Source organism: Loxodonta africana, chromosome 5 (assembly GCF_030014295.1).
Source record: "Loxodonta africana isolate mLoxAfr1 chromosome 5, mLoxAfr1.hap2, whole genome shotgun sequence".
In the NCBI taxonomy this organism is placed as follows: domain Eukaryota; kingdom Metazoa; phylum Chordata; class Mammalia; order Proboscidea; family Elephantidae; genus Loxodonta; species Loxodonta africana.
This window is the reverse complement of record NC_087346.1, coordinates 22281395-22298304: the sequence shown is the minus strand read 5'-3', so window position 1 is coordinate 22298304 and position 16910 is coordinate 22281395.

Genomic DNA, 16910 nt, shown 5'->3' with positions numbered 1-16910 from the left:
AAAGGTGGCAGTAAAATGTCGGCAAGTAAAAGACTCTACCCTTTGTAAAAATCTACAAATCATTACTAAGACATATTTATAGCCATTAGATGATAGCAACTGAATAAAATCTAGGTGTCATTCAAAGATAGGTCCAGAAAGTAGAGGATATTATCCTGGCAAAACTTTGAGAGGTTTTCCAGAATTGTAACAGGGGCAAATGGGACAGTAGGTAGTTACATATAAAGCAGCCTCAAAAAATTTTCCCCACCAATATTTTTTCATGATTTCAATCATTTTATCACATCCTAAATGAGAGCTTCCATATAGGGCCTGCATCTTAGGAACATGCAGACATTTAAGTAAAACTAATTTCTTGTTAGGCACAGTGCACAATTTAGTGTCAGGGTCTTGGTAGCAGCCTTCTTTTTTCTATTTGCTTATTTCATCTGCTTGAGCTAATTGTTGATTTTTAAATGTTTTTCTGAGGTTAATTCAAAAAGATTGTAATTATTAATGAATAAATCAGGATAGTTTCCATCTTCAGTCCTCATAACAGCTGAGACAACCTCAGAGGCAGCTTGTTTGGCTGCCTTGTCAGCAAGGTTATTTCCTCTAATTTCTTCAGTTTGGGGCACTCTCTTAGGTTAGTACTTGTATTTCTATCATAGCAATTTCAGAGGGAAACAGCAGAGCTTCTAAGAGTTCACTACTAAGATTGAATTTTTATACAGAGTAGAATCTAATATTGGAGGCAGCTAGGAGGACTTTGTAAAAAATGAACCTACTAGCAGAAAGATGTTGAGTTAAAGCAGAATTAAGTATTTTAGATACTGCTTGGGGTACATAAACATCCAAAAAATTTCCTAGCACTGTATTGGTAGTGCTTTCTACTAGTTGAGCTGTTGTGGCCACAGCTCTGAGGCAGGCTAAGGGAACCAGCTGTAGGCTATAGTAGCCCACAGGCCGTTGGTGACCTCCGTGCTCCTGAGTTAATATGTCCAGGGCATTTCCCAACACTTCATGTACAAAGAAAAATCTAGGTGATAATAAGGAAAACCTAAGGCAGGTGTATACATTAAAACTTCCTTTAATTTAACAATACCTTCCTGATCTTCTGAAGTAATTTGGAATGATTGGCACAGAAACTTCTAAATACTTATACAAAGGATGAGCTAAAAGAGAAAAGTTGGGAATCCAGATTCAGCAATAGGCACAGACCCCTAGGAATCCTTGCAGCTGTTTTTTAGTAGGGAAGACAAAAATAGCATCTTTTCACTTAGGATCAATAGAAATGCCTTCTGCAGAAATTAAATGACCTAAATACTTAATGAAAGTGCTCTGGGGGCACAGTGGTTAAAGTGCTCAGCAACTAACCAAAAGATCAGTGGTTTGGACCCACCAGTCTGCTCCACAGGAGAAAGATGTGGCAATCTGCTTCTGTAAGGATTCAGAGTCTTAGAAATCCTATGGCACAGTTTTACTCTCTCCTATAGGACTTCTGAGTTGGACTAGGCTTGAAGGCACTGGGTTTAGGGTAGATACTTAACAGAAGCTTGGGCCAATTGTAGTTTTTCTTCTGAAACTTTATGTCCTCTGCCAGCTAAATGTTTTAACAAGATTACACTATCTTCCAGACAAGCCTGCACGAAGGCAGAGCAGACTGGCAAGCCACCAACATGTTGCAGCTGTGTGAACGTACTGGCAAACCGTAAGGGCTGCAAGTCTGCATGCAAGATCTGAGAAAAATATGTGGGAGATTCAGTAAACCACTGGGGCATTACAGTCCAAGGAAGTTGTTGGCTTTCCTATGAAAAAGCAAACAACTATTAACTATCAGGATGCACAGGAATGCCAAAAGAAGAAGAAGAAGCACTACAAAGATCTACAATCGTAAAATGAGTTGTGTCCTCAGGGACATTAGAAAGCAATAAATGGGGATTAGGGGCTACAGTGAATCAAAGAGCTAAAAACATAAAAGGAGTTGTGTCCTAGGGGACATTGGAAAGCAATAAATGAGGAGTAGGGGCTACTGGGAATCCGGAAATAACAATGTGGTTGATTGCCCACAAATCTTTTTTATTTTAATAATATTTTACTGTGTTTTAGGTGAAAGCTTAGACAGCAAAAATGGCTCCTTTTAACAATTTTCATACAAATTGTTCCATGCCATTGCTTACAATTTTTACAAAGTGTCAGCATTTTCATTATTTCCATTCTGTTTGTTCTGTTTCCACTGATCTAGCTTCCCTTCCCCTCCTTGCCTTCACTTGCTTGCTTTTGGGTAAATGTTGACTGTTTGGTCCATGTAGTTAATTATTTAAGGGACCACATTACTCAAGGTGATATTGTTTATTTTATAAGCCAACCTTTTATTTTATTGCCCACAAATCTTGAACAAATATATATCCCCTATTATTAGGTTTCTCAACTGGGAGGACAGGGTCTTGAAAGGACTGGTGCAAGGAACAATGAGGCCTTTAGAAAGAAGGTTTTGTATTATTGGAGTAAGTCCCTCTTTGGCTTCTTGTTTGAGAGGACACTAGGGAATTTTAGACAAAGGTTTGAATAAATCTGTTTGGAATTTAACTGGTCCTGTGAACATGAATTGCCCTACGCAAGTAGATGTGATAGCCTACAAAGTTCAGGAACCAAGAAAGGGCTTCTAGGGGGAGAAGACTAGGCAGGGCTGAACCTTGAAGAGGCAAGACAAGTGCCTGCATATAGCAAATAACTTCCTCTTTTTCTTGAATGTTATCTAAGTAAGAATCTGTTTGCTTAAGAGTGTTGGGCAGGCCTAATAAAATTTCTCCTTTTTCAGCAAACTGAAAATAACAATTCCATTTAGATAGAAGGTCTCAACCCAACAAGTTGACTGGAGTACTAGGACAGAGTACAAAAGGGTGTAAATCTTCAATAGGATCAAGAGATACTGAAACAGGTTGGGAATGATTCAAAGTTTGCTTTTAGTTTGTAAACCCCACTACTTTAGAGGTTTTATACTTCAGGGCAGGGACTTTTGCAGACAGGTGGGGTTTATTGCAGACACGGTGTTTACAGTATCAAATAAAAACTTTCAACGTTCTCCATTAACACACAAAGTAGTTTCTCCCTATGAGTTAAGGGCTACCATAAGAAAAGTCCTTGTTTTATCCCTGGAGCCTCTTCATTCCAGATCAGGAACTGAACAAGGCAATTTTGTTTGTAAATTTTTTGTTTGCTTTTCAATTTATAACATTCCCTACTCCGATGCCCAATCTTCTTTGACAGTGGCAAGTGCCTGGTTTGGTGCCACTAGAGGGCTTAGTAAATTTCTTCTGAAGAGGAGACTGTAATTGCTGTAACTGAAGGGTCATCAGCTTGTTAGTTTTTGAGGTTTGTTTGGTCTCCAAAGACTGAGAGAGTTTGTGAGCAAATTAGTTAACTCAGCAATTAGGGCTGTTTTCTAATCTAATAGGTGCCTTTTCACTAACACTGAAATTATTGGGCCTGAGACCAGAAAGGAACACAGAGTTAATTCTGTGTGAGTTAAGGGGACAAAGTTCACACCAGTGTTGTGTGGGGACTCTCCGTAACCCATGGGCTGAATTTTAAAAGGTATTTCACTCAACAATTTATCAGGCAATGGTGGGCCAGCCATTTGTTTTGGATAGAAAGGTTGTTCAGCCAGGGTATTTTCAGAAAAATAAGAAGGCAAAGAAAGATATATAGGAACAGTAGCCGGAAAAGGAGCAGAGGGAGTAGGAGAGAGCTCTGATAACGCAGTTCCTCATTCCGATTGGTTAACTTTGAAACTGTATCTTTCAGGGAAGCTATTTTACTGTACCGATATATTTTGGAGACCTCTAGATACCAATCAAAGTAGGAATCCCATTGAGGTTGTTTAATCCAGCAGACTTTATTTTCTAATTTACTGTGCAGAAAAACTAACTTATAAAGTTCAAAACATCTCCAAAGTAGCCACTGATTTTTCAGACTGTCCCTAGTAAGCTCATGCCATCAAGATAAATATACGCAGTTCTGCAGGCCAAAGTGATCACTTATATAATGAGCAGAGGTCCCAGAGTGGGGGACCCTGAGATACTCTTAGATTTGGCATATCCCATACTATTTTCTGATGGACAGAACAAACATGTGCACAATGAATTCACAATGAATTCCCAAAACTGATCATTACTCCCTGTTTCTCAGAGTCAATTACCTACAAGGGATTGCTATAGGGTTTATAACAATGTGTGCTTCATTACAGGGAAGTTGTCTCGAGACTGGAGGGCAGCCTAATGCTTCTGGCCTTTCCCCTGAACCGGTTTCTCCTGTCACTGGAAAGAAACTTTCAGTTGGTGGTCAAGCACCCTAAGGGCTTTTACTTGTTAGAACCTGTGTCCATGCTTTTGCAGCTTATAGATTCTGAGATTCCCAGGCAATGATCAAGTCACAAACCTGAACTAATGTCTCAGCCCAAGTATCCAAATTTACATTGGACAAAAAGACAGAAAAACATATAGACACCAGATCCCCAAATGAAAATTCAGAGAGTATCAGCACATGAAAGCAGAGCTCGAATCCAGGAGGTTTTTTACATGTGGTGACTCCCGGGAGACGATCACCCCAAATGGCTCTTGCTGGTACCTGAGCTCAGGTCCTCAACTTCTCAGGGGTTGAGGTTGGCAATACATCTTCACATCCCACTTTTCTGACACAAGAAATGTCATAACACAGAACAAAACTTGTGCTCTGTTAAAAGTGAAAGCAAAGAGATTCATTCAGGGACTAGAAACAACCAGTCTGGGAAACACAATGTGATTCGAGATCACGCAGTGTTCCAGTGCTCTGAGGGAGAGGTGAACTACTTACACAGAAAAGTGGGAAAGGGAATATGTGATCACAATCATGGGGGCTTGGGATGACATATAGTTACAAGATTTGTTGCAGGGAAGTTAACATTTTGTAAGGATAACTAATCTATTTTCAAACACAGATTTCCTGGAGCCAACCTAGCAAGTGATTTCCTGAAATGTCCACATACACATTCTTCCTGGGGCATGCTGTGCAAACATTCTTCCAAGACCACCCAAGTAAGTATTTTCTGACAAACATTTTGTCATAAATCACATCCATTGCCCCTCCGTTGTTTACTGAGGGCGTTTAAAGTTTTACAAGAGGTTACATGTCTCTGGACTCTAAATCACAGGCTCTATTCTAAGGAAGGCAAAAAGGAGGACTTAAGACAGGGTAACGTTTAAAAAAAAAAAAATTTTTTTTTTTTTTTAACGTTTAATTCAAGGTGGAATTTAATTTTTTGTGGGATTGCATTCCTACCGTCTAGAATGCAAAAGTTTTGCCAGTAAGTCTAGAGTCAATAATACTTCCTTCTTACGAGGTTCAATCAGCATAATGTCATCAATTAATGGGCCAGTTCAACGTCTTGTGGAAGGGAAAGGCGACCAAGGTCCCTGTGGACTAAATTATGACATAGGGCTGGAGAGTTCATGTAGCTTGAGGTAGGGAACTGAAGGTGTATTGCTGGCCTTGCCAGCTAAAGGCAAACTTCTGATGGTCCTTCAAAATAGGTATGGAGAAAAAGGCATTAGCCAAATCAATAGCTACATACCAGGTACCAGGAGGTGTATTAATTTGCTGAAGCAATGAATTCACATCTGGAACAGCAGCTGCAATTAGAGTCACCACCTGGTTAAGTTTCTGATAATCCACTGTCATTCTCTAAGATCCATCTGTTTTTTGCACAGGCCAAATAGGCGAGTTGAATGAGGATGTGGTGGGAATAACCACCCCTGCCTCCTTCAAGTCCTTGATGGTGGTAGTAATGTCTGAAATCCCTCCAGGAATGTGGCACTGCTTTTGGTTTACTATTTTCCTAGGTAGGAGCAGTTCTAATGGCTTCCACCTGGCTTTTCCTACCATATATCCCTTATTCCATTTGTCAGGGATCCAATGCGGGGGTCCTGCCAGTTGCTGAGTCTATCTATTCCAATCATGCATCCTGGAGCTGGGCAAATCACTACAGGATGAATTCGCAGATCCATTGGACCTATCTACTGTGAGATGGACATGAGCTAAGACTCTGTTGATAACCTGATCTCCATATGCCCCACTCTGACTGGCTGGACACAGTGACATTTTGGGTCTCGTGGAATTAGTGTCAGTGAGAGCCAGGATCCAGTAATTCCTGAAAAGTCTGATTAATTCCTTTTCCCCAGTGAACAGTCACTCTCTTAATAGGCCGTAGACCCCTTTGGGGAAGGCTGGGAGAAAGGTTAACAGTATAAGTTTTTGACAATGTATTGGAGTCCTTCTGCAAGGGGTCCATCTCTGTGGGTCTAATCTGATAAATCCACTCTAGCATGCCAATTTACCTAAGCCTTTGGATACCTTCTTTTACAGTATTCCAAAGCAGGTCTGATACTGCAACTTGATTTAGTGTAGGCACTACGTAATCTATGCTTTAGCAACTCAACCAAATAAAGTATTAGATCCTTTCCTAACTTCTTGAGTTGAAACACAGAATGAAGAATCTGTACTTAGTAAGCCCATATCAATAAACTCAGACTGATCCATCTTTATGTTCCTTGCACCATTATCCCATACCCTTAATAGCCATTCCCACACATATTCCCCAGTTGTCTGTTTGTACATTAGAAAAGTCAAGCAGTTCTTCTGGAGTGTAGTGTGCCTCCTCCTGGGTCACTCTTTGTACTTCACCTTCCAGGGCTCACTGGGAGTTAAGTCTAGTTATAGACTTAGAAGGTCTAGAAGAAAAATCGATGGGGAAATGTTTTGAGAACATTCAGCAGTGTCTTGTAAAGCATCTGCCTCAGGCAATGTCCCAGGCAATGAATGAGAAAAAGGCACTTTAGATGCAGCTGGGTTAATCTCATTAGATGAGAGTGGAGGGGCTAATGGTTATGTTGGAAGGACTGATTCAATGAAATTTAGGGGCTCAGAGTCTCCAAATTCCTGATTATCCACCAGTATATCCCCATCCCAGGTTTCAGGATCACATTTCTTCCCAATCAATGCCCTCACTTTAACTTCAGACACTTCTCGAGTTTGGCAGTTGAGTTGGTGTTGTAATTCAGCCACTATTACAATAAGACTCTAGGTTTTGTTTTCAGCAACATCAGCTGTTAATACAAGAAAAAGGCTTTCTTTAAAGGCACAAGTAGAAATTTTGAGGTCGTTTATGCAGCACTTGAGCATTGACTCTGAAGCCCTGAGCTCACCTCTTTCTTTCAGCAGTTTGTCTAACGAAAGTAGGGCCAACAAACCAGCTTCCTTATACTTCACATTATGACAAAATTGTAGAAAGGTATCATACACACAATCACCCAAAGCCTCGTCTTTCACCAATACCTGATCTGTTCGCGGTGATAATTTGTGTATTTGAATTGCCACCTCACACCATGGATTAGCAGTGTCGTCTTTACTACTGCAAGCAAAGTCACCAACATCTTTAAGACTAACCAGACTTGAGAACAAATTTAGAAAATTCATCTTTGTGATTATTAATATCATGTGTCACCTTGACTGGGCCGTGATTCTCAGTGTTTATATGTGATCACTCCCATGATGGACTATGCTGTGAGTAGTCAATCAGTTGAATGGGAGTTTCCTTGCTGCTGTGGTCTGCATTGAATGTAAGCAGACGTTCCGGCCTTTTGCTCTCTCTAGATCCTGTGGCTGCCTCCTGTTGGTCTGGCCTCCAGTTCTTGGGACTTGAGCTATCAGTTTATCTGCTGATCTTGGGATTCATTGATCTTCACAGCTTATGAGCAGGAGCCCTGCCCTCCAACCTGCTGATCTTGGGTTCACCAGCCCCTGCAGCTACTTGAATCAGGAGAAGCCTTGAGGGCTTGCCTGCTAATCTTGGGAATCATTGATCTTCATAGCCTGTGAGCAAGAACCTTGCTCTCCCTGCCGATCTTGGATCTGCCAGCCCCTGTGGCTATGTGAATTGAGAAAAGCTTCTATCCTGATCCACGGACTTTAGATGTTCCAGCCTCTACAATTGCATGAGCTGTTTCCTTGATATAAATCTCTCTATGTATATATTTATACACTTTACTTATTTTGCTTCTCTAGAAAACCTAGCCTAAGACAATCCTTAAAATTTTGTTTCTCTAGAACCACTCTTGATACCAAATGTCTTAGGCTGGGTTCTCTAGAGAAGAAAAACCAGTAAAGCATATAAATCTATACATAGATTTATACCAAGGAAATGGCTCATGTGGTTATAGAGGTTGTAACTCCCAAGTCTGTGGGTCAAGAAAAAGGCTTCTCCTGATTCATGTAGCCATAGCGGCAGGGGCTGGCAAACCCAAGATCGGCAGGCCAGACAGCAGAGCTGTTGTTAACAGGCTGTGAAGTTTGATGAATTCCAAGATTGGCAGGTGAGACTGCAGGTAAACTGCTAGCTCAAGTCCCAAGAACTGGAGGTCAGATGAATAGGAGCCAGCTGCAGGATGCAGATCAGCAAAAGCCCCTGGGCCCTGCCTGAATGTCCTCCCATACTTGATGCAGGCCACATGCCCAAGGAAACTTCCCTTCAACTGATTGGCTACTCACAACAGATCCCATCATGGGAGTGATCACTTAACCACATCTCAACAAGGAAGCAATCACAATATTATATGACTGCCAAAACACTGAGAATCATGGCCTGTCCAAGTTTAACCCCAGTCTTAACCATCGCAGTCTCTAAATTCAGATGGGATATACTCGAGGTCATAATTTGGATCTCATGGACTTGTTCGAATTTTCTTCAGCTTCGACTTGAATTTGCATATGAGCAATTGATGGTCTGTTCCACAGTCAGTCCCTGGCCTTGTTCTGACTGATAATATTGAGCTTTTCATCATCTCTTTCCACAGATGTAGTCAATTTGATTCCTGTGTATTCCATCTAGTGAGGTTCACATGTATAGTCACCTTTCACGTTGTTAAAAAAACGTGTTTGCGAAGAAGTAGTCATTGGTGTTGCCAAATTCTGTCCTATAATCTCTGGTATTGTTTCTATAACCATATTCTCCAACTATCGATCCTTCTTTGTTTCCTACTTTTGCATTCCAGTCACCAGTAATTATCAATGCATCCTGATTGCATGTTTGGTCAATTTCAGACTGCAGAAGTTGTTAAAAATCTTCAGTTTCTTCATCTTTGGCCTTAGTGGTTGGTGCGTATATTTGAATAGTAGTCGTATTAACCGATCTTTCTTGTAGGCATATGGATATCATCCCATCATTGACAGAGTTGTGCCTCAGGATAGATGTTGAAATTTTCTTTTTGACAATGAATGTAACACCATTCCTCTTCAAGGTGTCATTCCTGGCAGAGTAGACCATGTGATTGTCTGATTCAAAATGGCTAATACCAGTCCATTTCAGCTCACTAATGCCTAGGATAGTGATGTTTACGGATTCCATCTCATTTTCCCAGATTCATACTTCGTACATTCCAAGTTTCAATTATTAATGGATGTTTGCAGCTGTTTCTTCTTATTAGGAATGATGCCACATTAGCAAATGAAGGTCCTGAAAGCTTGATTCTATCCATGTCATTAAGGTCGACCCTACTTTGAGGAGGCAGCCCAGAAATTGATTTTCTCACAGTTTAGGAGGCTAGAAGTCTGAATTCTGAGCTATGGTTCTAGATGAAGGCTTTCTATCTGTTAGCTCTGGGGGAAGGTCCTCGTCTCTTTTCATCCTCTATTCTTTGGCAATCATGTGTCATGGATCTATTTTCCACCACCTCGGCTTGCTTGTTCTGTTCCTATTATATCTCAAAAGAGATATACTGAGATATATAATCCAGTATAATATAACCTGAGATATTATAACTCAAGACACACCCTACACGAATACTGCCTTATTAACGTTATAAAGAAAATCCACTTGCTAATGGGATTATAATCAAAGGTATAAAAAACACACTGCCATAGAGTCTATTCCAACTCATAACCAAAGATACAGGGGTTAGGATTTACAACACATATTTTTGTAGGATGCAATTCAATCCATAACATATGCCCAGAAGGGGGAATTGCTGGGTTATGTTATAACACTTTTTAATTTTTTGAGGAACTATCAGACTGTTTTCCATAGCACATGTGCTATGTATGAGGATTCTAATGTATGAGAATTTCTCCACATCTTCAACAACACTTGTTGTTTTTTGTGTTTTGTTTATTACAGCCATCCTAGTTGGTTTGAAGTGGTGTCTCATTGTGGTTTGATTTGCATTTCCCTACTACAAACATCACTGAGCATCTTTTCCTGTACCTTTGGAGATTTGTATACCTTCTTCAGGGAAATGTCTATTCAAGTCCTTTGCTCATTTTTTAATTGAGTTATGTCTTTTTACTGTTGTGTTGTAAGGTTCTTCATATATTCTGGATGTTGTTGATGGGTGCTGTAGAGTTGATTTTGACTCATATCAGCCCCAAGTGACAGAGCAAAACTGCCCCACAGGGTTTCCCAGGCATTTATTGAGCATCAACCACGTGCCAAATTTGGTACCAGATGCTATCACACAGTTTTGCTGTTTTAATATCTCTTCATGCTCTTTAAGTTTTTGTTGGTTTCCTCAGTTTAATCACCTAAAAAGTGTATATAAAGTTATAAGGATTAAATGAGGCAGTATTTGTAAAGCCTTTAAAAATTACTTAACATATAGTAACACCTGCCCGAGTATTTGTTTAAATTTGTGTTATTAATTACCATAAAATTTGGGAAGCAACTCTTTGGTGTATTGGGGTTTAGGGATAATAAGAAAATATGCATGCTCTTAAGAGTCACTGCCATGGATTGAATTATGTCCCCCCAAAAATGTGTGTATCAATTTGGCCGGGCTGTGATTCACAGTATTATGTGGTTGTCTTCCATTTTGTGGTTGTAATTTTAGGTTAAAGAGGATTAGGTTGTGATTTTAATACCCTTTCTAAAGTCACATCCCTGATCCAATGTAAACGGAGTTTCACTGGGATGTGGCCTACACCAGCTTTTTATTTTATGAGAGACAAAAGGAAAGGGAAGCAAGCAGAGAGGTAGGGACCTCATCAAAACAAGATGGAAAGAATACGTAGAGTCACTATACCAAAAAGATTTGGTCTATGTTCAACTGTTTCAGGAGATACTATACAAGCAGGCACCAATGGTACTGAAGGAAAAAGTCCAAGCTGTACCGAAGGCATTGTCGAAAAACAAGGCTCCAGGAATTGACGGAATACTAACTGAGATGTTTCAACAAACAGATGCAGCACTGGAATTGCTCATTCACCTATGCCAAGAAATTTGGAAGGCAGCTACCTAGCCAACCAACTGGAAGAGATCTGTATTTATGCCTATTCCCAAGAAAGGTGATCCCACTGAATGCGGAAATTATTGAATGATATCATTAACAGCACATGCAAGTAAAATTTTGCTGAAGATCATTCAAACGGCTGCAGCAGTATATCAACAGAGAACTGCCAGAAATTCAAGCCAGATTCAGAAAAGGATGTGGAACCAGGGATATCATTGCTGATGTCAGATGGATCCTGGCTAAAAGCAGAGAATACCGGAAAGATGTTTGCTGTGTTTTATTGACTATGCAAAGGCATTCTATCACTGTGTGGATCATAATAAATTATGGATAACATTGCAAAGAATGAGAATTTCAGAACATTAACTGTGCTCATAAGGAACCTGTACATTGATCAAGAGGCAGTTGTTCGAAGAGAACAAGGGGATACTGTGTGGTTTAATGTCAGGAAAGGTGTGCATCAGGGTTGCATCCTTTCACTGTACATAGTCAATCTGTATGCTGAGCAAGTAATTAGAGAATCTGGAATATATAAAGAAGAATGGGGCATCAGGATTGGAGGAAGACTCACTAACAGCCTGCGTTACGCAGATGACACAGCCTTGCTTGCTGAAAGTGAAGACAACTTGAAACACTTATTGATGAATTTGAAGACCACAGCCTTCAGTATGGATTACACCTCAACATAAAAAGAAAACAGAAATTCTCAGAACTGGGCCAATAATCAACACCATGATAATGGAGAAAAGATTGAAGTTGTCAAGGATTTCATTTTACTTGGATCCACAATCAACACCCAAGGAAGCAGCAGTCAAGAAATCAAAAGACTCATTGCATTGGGCAAATCTGCTGCAAAAGACCTCTTCAAAGTGTTGAGAAGCAAGATGTCACCTTGAAGACTAAAAGATGAACCTGATCCAAGCCATGGTGTTTTCACTCAACCTCATATGCATGCCAAAGCTGAACTATGAATAAGGAAGACTGAAGAAAAATTGACCCCTTTGAACTGTGGTGTTGGTGAAGAATATTGAATATACCATGGACTGCCAAAAGAATGAACAAATCTATCTTGGAAGTACAACCAGAATGCTCCTTAGAAGCAAGGATGGTGAGACTATATCTCACATACTTTGGACATGTTATCAGGAGGGACCAGTCTCTGGAGAAGGACATCACGTTTGGTAAAGTAGAGGATCAGTGAAAAAGAGGAAGACCCTCAAGGAGACGGATTGACACAGTGGCTGTAACAATGAGCTCAAGTATAACAGCAATTGTGAGGATGGCGCAGGATCCAGCAGTGTTTCGTTCCATGGCGTGTATAGTTGCTATGAGTCAGCACCGACTCAATGGTACCTAACAATAATAACAATCTTTAAAGAAGCAGATCCCAGGTCTTTCTCCCATGTAGCTGCTGGTGAATTCTAACCATTGACCTTTTGATTTAGCAACTCACCTGATAAGGTTCTAGCTCCTTATATTCTGGATACTAGAACCTTATCAGATATATGACTTGCAAATATTTTCATCCATTCTGTGGGTTGTATTTTCACTTTTTTGGTAGTGTTTTTTGATGCACAAAAGTTTTTAATTTTAATGAAGTCCAATTCATCTATTTTTTTTCTTGAGTTGCTTGGTCTTTTATGTCATGTCTAAAAATTTTTTGTTTAATCTAAGGTCATGAAGATTAAACATATGTCTACTTCTGAGAACTTTATGGCTTCAGCTTTTACATTTAGATCTATTATACATCTTGAGTTAATTTTTATATAGTGTACGAGGTTGAGGCCCAACTTCAATGACAACGAGAGGTGGTGTTGATATCCAGTTGTCCCAGCAACCATTTCTTGAAAAGGCTATTCTTCTCCTATTGAATGGTGTTGGCATCCTTTTGTATATCAATCGACCATAAATGTATAGGTTTATTCCTGAACTCACAATTCTATTCCTTAATCTATATATCTATCTTTATGTCAGTACAACACTGTATTGATTACTGTAGCTTTAGAGGAGCTAAAGCTAAAGTGAAAAGAGGAAATGATGAAGTAAGACATGAGCAGAAGATTTCGATGGGTGGCCCGAGAAGACAAAGTATTATAATGAAATGTTCAAAGAGTCGGAGTTGGAAAACCAAAAGGTAAGAACATGCTCAGCATTTCTCAGGTAGAAAGAACTGAAGAAAAAATTCAAGCCTTGAGTTGCAATTTTGAGGGACTCTGTGGGCAAGATGTTTAATGATGCAGGAAGCATCAAAAGAAGATGGAAGAAATACACAGTCACTGCACCAAAAAGAATTCTTGACGTTCAACTGTTTTAGGAGGTTGCATATGATCAACAACCAATGGTGTTGAAAAAAGAAGTCCAAGCTGCACTCAACGCATTGGTGAAAAACAAATCTCAGGAATTGATAGAATACCAATTGAGATGTTTCAACAAATGGATGCAGGGCTGGAGGTTCTTACTTATCTATGTCAAGAAATTTGGAAGACAGCTACTGACCAACTGACTGGAAGAGATCCATATTTGTGCCCATTCCAAAGAAAAATGATCCAACAGACTGTGGAAATTATTGAACAATATCATTAACATCATATGCAAGTGAAATTTTGGTGAGGATCATTCAAAAGCGGTTGCAGCAGTGCTTTGACAGGGAATTGCCAGAAATTCAAGCTGGATTTGGAAGAGGATGTGGAACCAGGGATATCACTGCTAGTATCAGATGGATCTTGGCTGTCTTAGTTAACTAGAGCTACTACATCAGAAACACCAGAAGTGGAAGGCTTTAACAAAGAGAAATTTATTGTCTCACAGCCTAGGAGGATAGAAGTCTGAATTCAGAGTGCCAGCTCCAGGGGAAGGCTTTCTCTCTCTGTTGGTTCCAGGGGAAAGTCCTTGTCATCAACCTTCCTCCGGTCTAGGAGGTTTCAATGCAGGGACCCCAGGTCCACACTCTGCTCCTGGCTTTTTTTCTTGGTGGTAAGAGGCCTCCCGTCTCTCTGCTTGCTTCTCTTTCTTATATCTCAAAAGTAAAAAAGTAGATTGACTTAAAAGATACAATCTAAACTTGTAGGTTGAGTCCTGCCTCATTAACGTAACTGCCTCTAATCCGGCCTCATTAACATCATAGAGGTAGGATTTCCAACACATAGGAAAATCACATCAGGTAACAAAATGGTGGACAATCACACAGTATGGGAATCGTGGCCTAGTTAAGTTGACACATGTTTATGGAGGACACAATTCAATCCATTACATTAACTGAAAGCAGAGAATACCAGAAAGATGTTTACCTGTATTTTATGGACTATGCAAAGGTATTCAAATGTGTGGATCATAACAAATTATGGATAACGTTGTGAAAAGCGGAAATTCTAGAACATTTAATTGTGTTCATGCAGAACCTATATATAGACTAACAGGTTGTCGTTCAAACAGAACAAGGGAATAAACAAACAAACAAACAAAATTGTCGCCATCAAGTCCATTCTGACTCATAGTTACTCTATAGTGACAAGAGGCTATTGCGTGGTTCAAAGTCAGGAAAGTTATGCATCAAGGTTGTATGCTTTCACCATACTTAGTCTGTATGCTGAGCAAATAATCTGGCAGGCTGGACTGTATAAAGAAGAATGTGGCATCAGAATGAGGAAGACTCGTTAACAACCTGTGATATACAGATGACATAATCTTGTTTGCTGAAAGTGAAGAGGACTTGAAGCAGTTGCTGAAGAAGATCAAAGACCACAGCCTTCGGCATGGATTACATCTCAACATAAAGAAAACAAAAATCCTTAAAACTGGACCAAAAGCTACATCATGATAAATGAATAAAATGATTGAAGTTGTGAAGGATTTCATTTTACTTGGATCTGCAGTCAATGCCCATGGAAGCAGCAGTCAAGAAATCAAACGTCATATTGCACTGGGCAAATCTTCAACTTTGTTCTTTTTAAAATCGATTTGACTATCCTGAGTCCTTCGCATTTTCATATGAATTTTAGGATCAGCTTGTCAATTTCTAATAAAAAGGCAGTTGGAATTTTCATAGCTATCAGTAGATTAATTTGGGGACTATTACAATTTTTTTTTAACAATAGTAAGTCTTAGAATCCATAAACGAGTGATGTCTTTCCATTTATTTAGTTCTCTTTAATCATTTTCAACGATGTTCTGTGGTTTTCAGTATACAAGTCTTACACTTCTTTGTTAAATTTATTCCTAAGTAATCTGCTCATTTTTTGATGCTATTGTATATGCAGTTGTTTCTTAATTTTGTTTTTGGATTGTTCATTGCAAATGTATAGAAGTACAACTGATTTTTGTATATTGATTGTATCCTGCTAACTGGCTGTACTTAAAAAAAAAAAACCAAACCCGTTGCCGTAGAGTTGATTCTGACACATAGTGACCCTAAAGGACAGAATAGAACTGCCTCATAGGGTTTCCAAGGAGCGCCTGGTGGATTTGAACTGCCTACTGTTTGGTTAGCAGATGTAGCTCTTAACCACTACACCATCAGGGTTTCCTGCTTTAGGATTTTCTCTATGTTTTTTTTTAATTATGTCGTCTGCAAATAGGGAGAGTTTTATGTCTTCATTTTACAATCTGCATGCCTTTGGTTTCATTTTCTTGCCTAATTGCTCTGCCTAGTCCCTGGAGAAGGATATCATGCTCGATAAAGTAGAGCATCAGCTTAAAAGAGAAAGACCCTTAATGAGATGGATTGACACAGTGGCCACGATAACTGGCTCAAGCATAACAATGATAGAATAGGGCAGGACCGCGCAGTGTTTTGTTCTGTTGTACACAGTGTCACTATGAGTCGGAACTGACCCCACCACACCTGATAACAACAACGGTGCCTCCAGCGCAATGTTGAATTGCAGTGGTGAGGACATTCTTGTCTCCTTCCTGAGTTTAGAAGGAAAGCTTTCAATCTTTTACCATTAATTATCTAGCTGTGGGTCTGATGCAGATAAACTTTATCAGACTGAAAAATTTCCCTTCGATGCCTAGTCTGTTGAGTTTTTTTTTTTTTTTAATCATGAAGGGGATTGAATTTTGTGAAACGCTTTTTTCTGTGTCAGTTGAGATGATCATGTGTTTTTCCCCCTCTATTCTATTTATGTGGTGTATTTCATTGACCGATTTTCCCATGTTGAACAAGTCTTGCTTTCCTGAGATAAATTCCACTTGGTTATGGTGTACAAATCTTTCATCTGCTGCTGGATTGTGTTTGCCAGTATTTTACTGAAGATTTTTGTGTGTATAAACCAAAAACCCAAACCTGCTGTCTTTGAGTTAATTCTGACTTGTGGTAATCTCAAGTGTTACAGAGAAAACTGATCCATAGGGTTTTCTTGGCTGTAATCTTTACAGAAGCAATTTGCCAGGCCTTTCTTCCACACAAACCCTGGTGGCATAGTGGTTAAGTGCTACGGCTGCTAACCAAAAGGTTGGCAGTTTGTATCCAACAGGCACTCCTTGGAAACTCCTTGGAAACTCTGTCCTATAGGGTCGCTATGAGTCGGAATCTACTCGACAGCACGGGGTTTGGTTTTTGGTTTTGGTTCTTCCACACGGCAGCTGGATGGGTTCGAACCATCAACCTTTAGATTG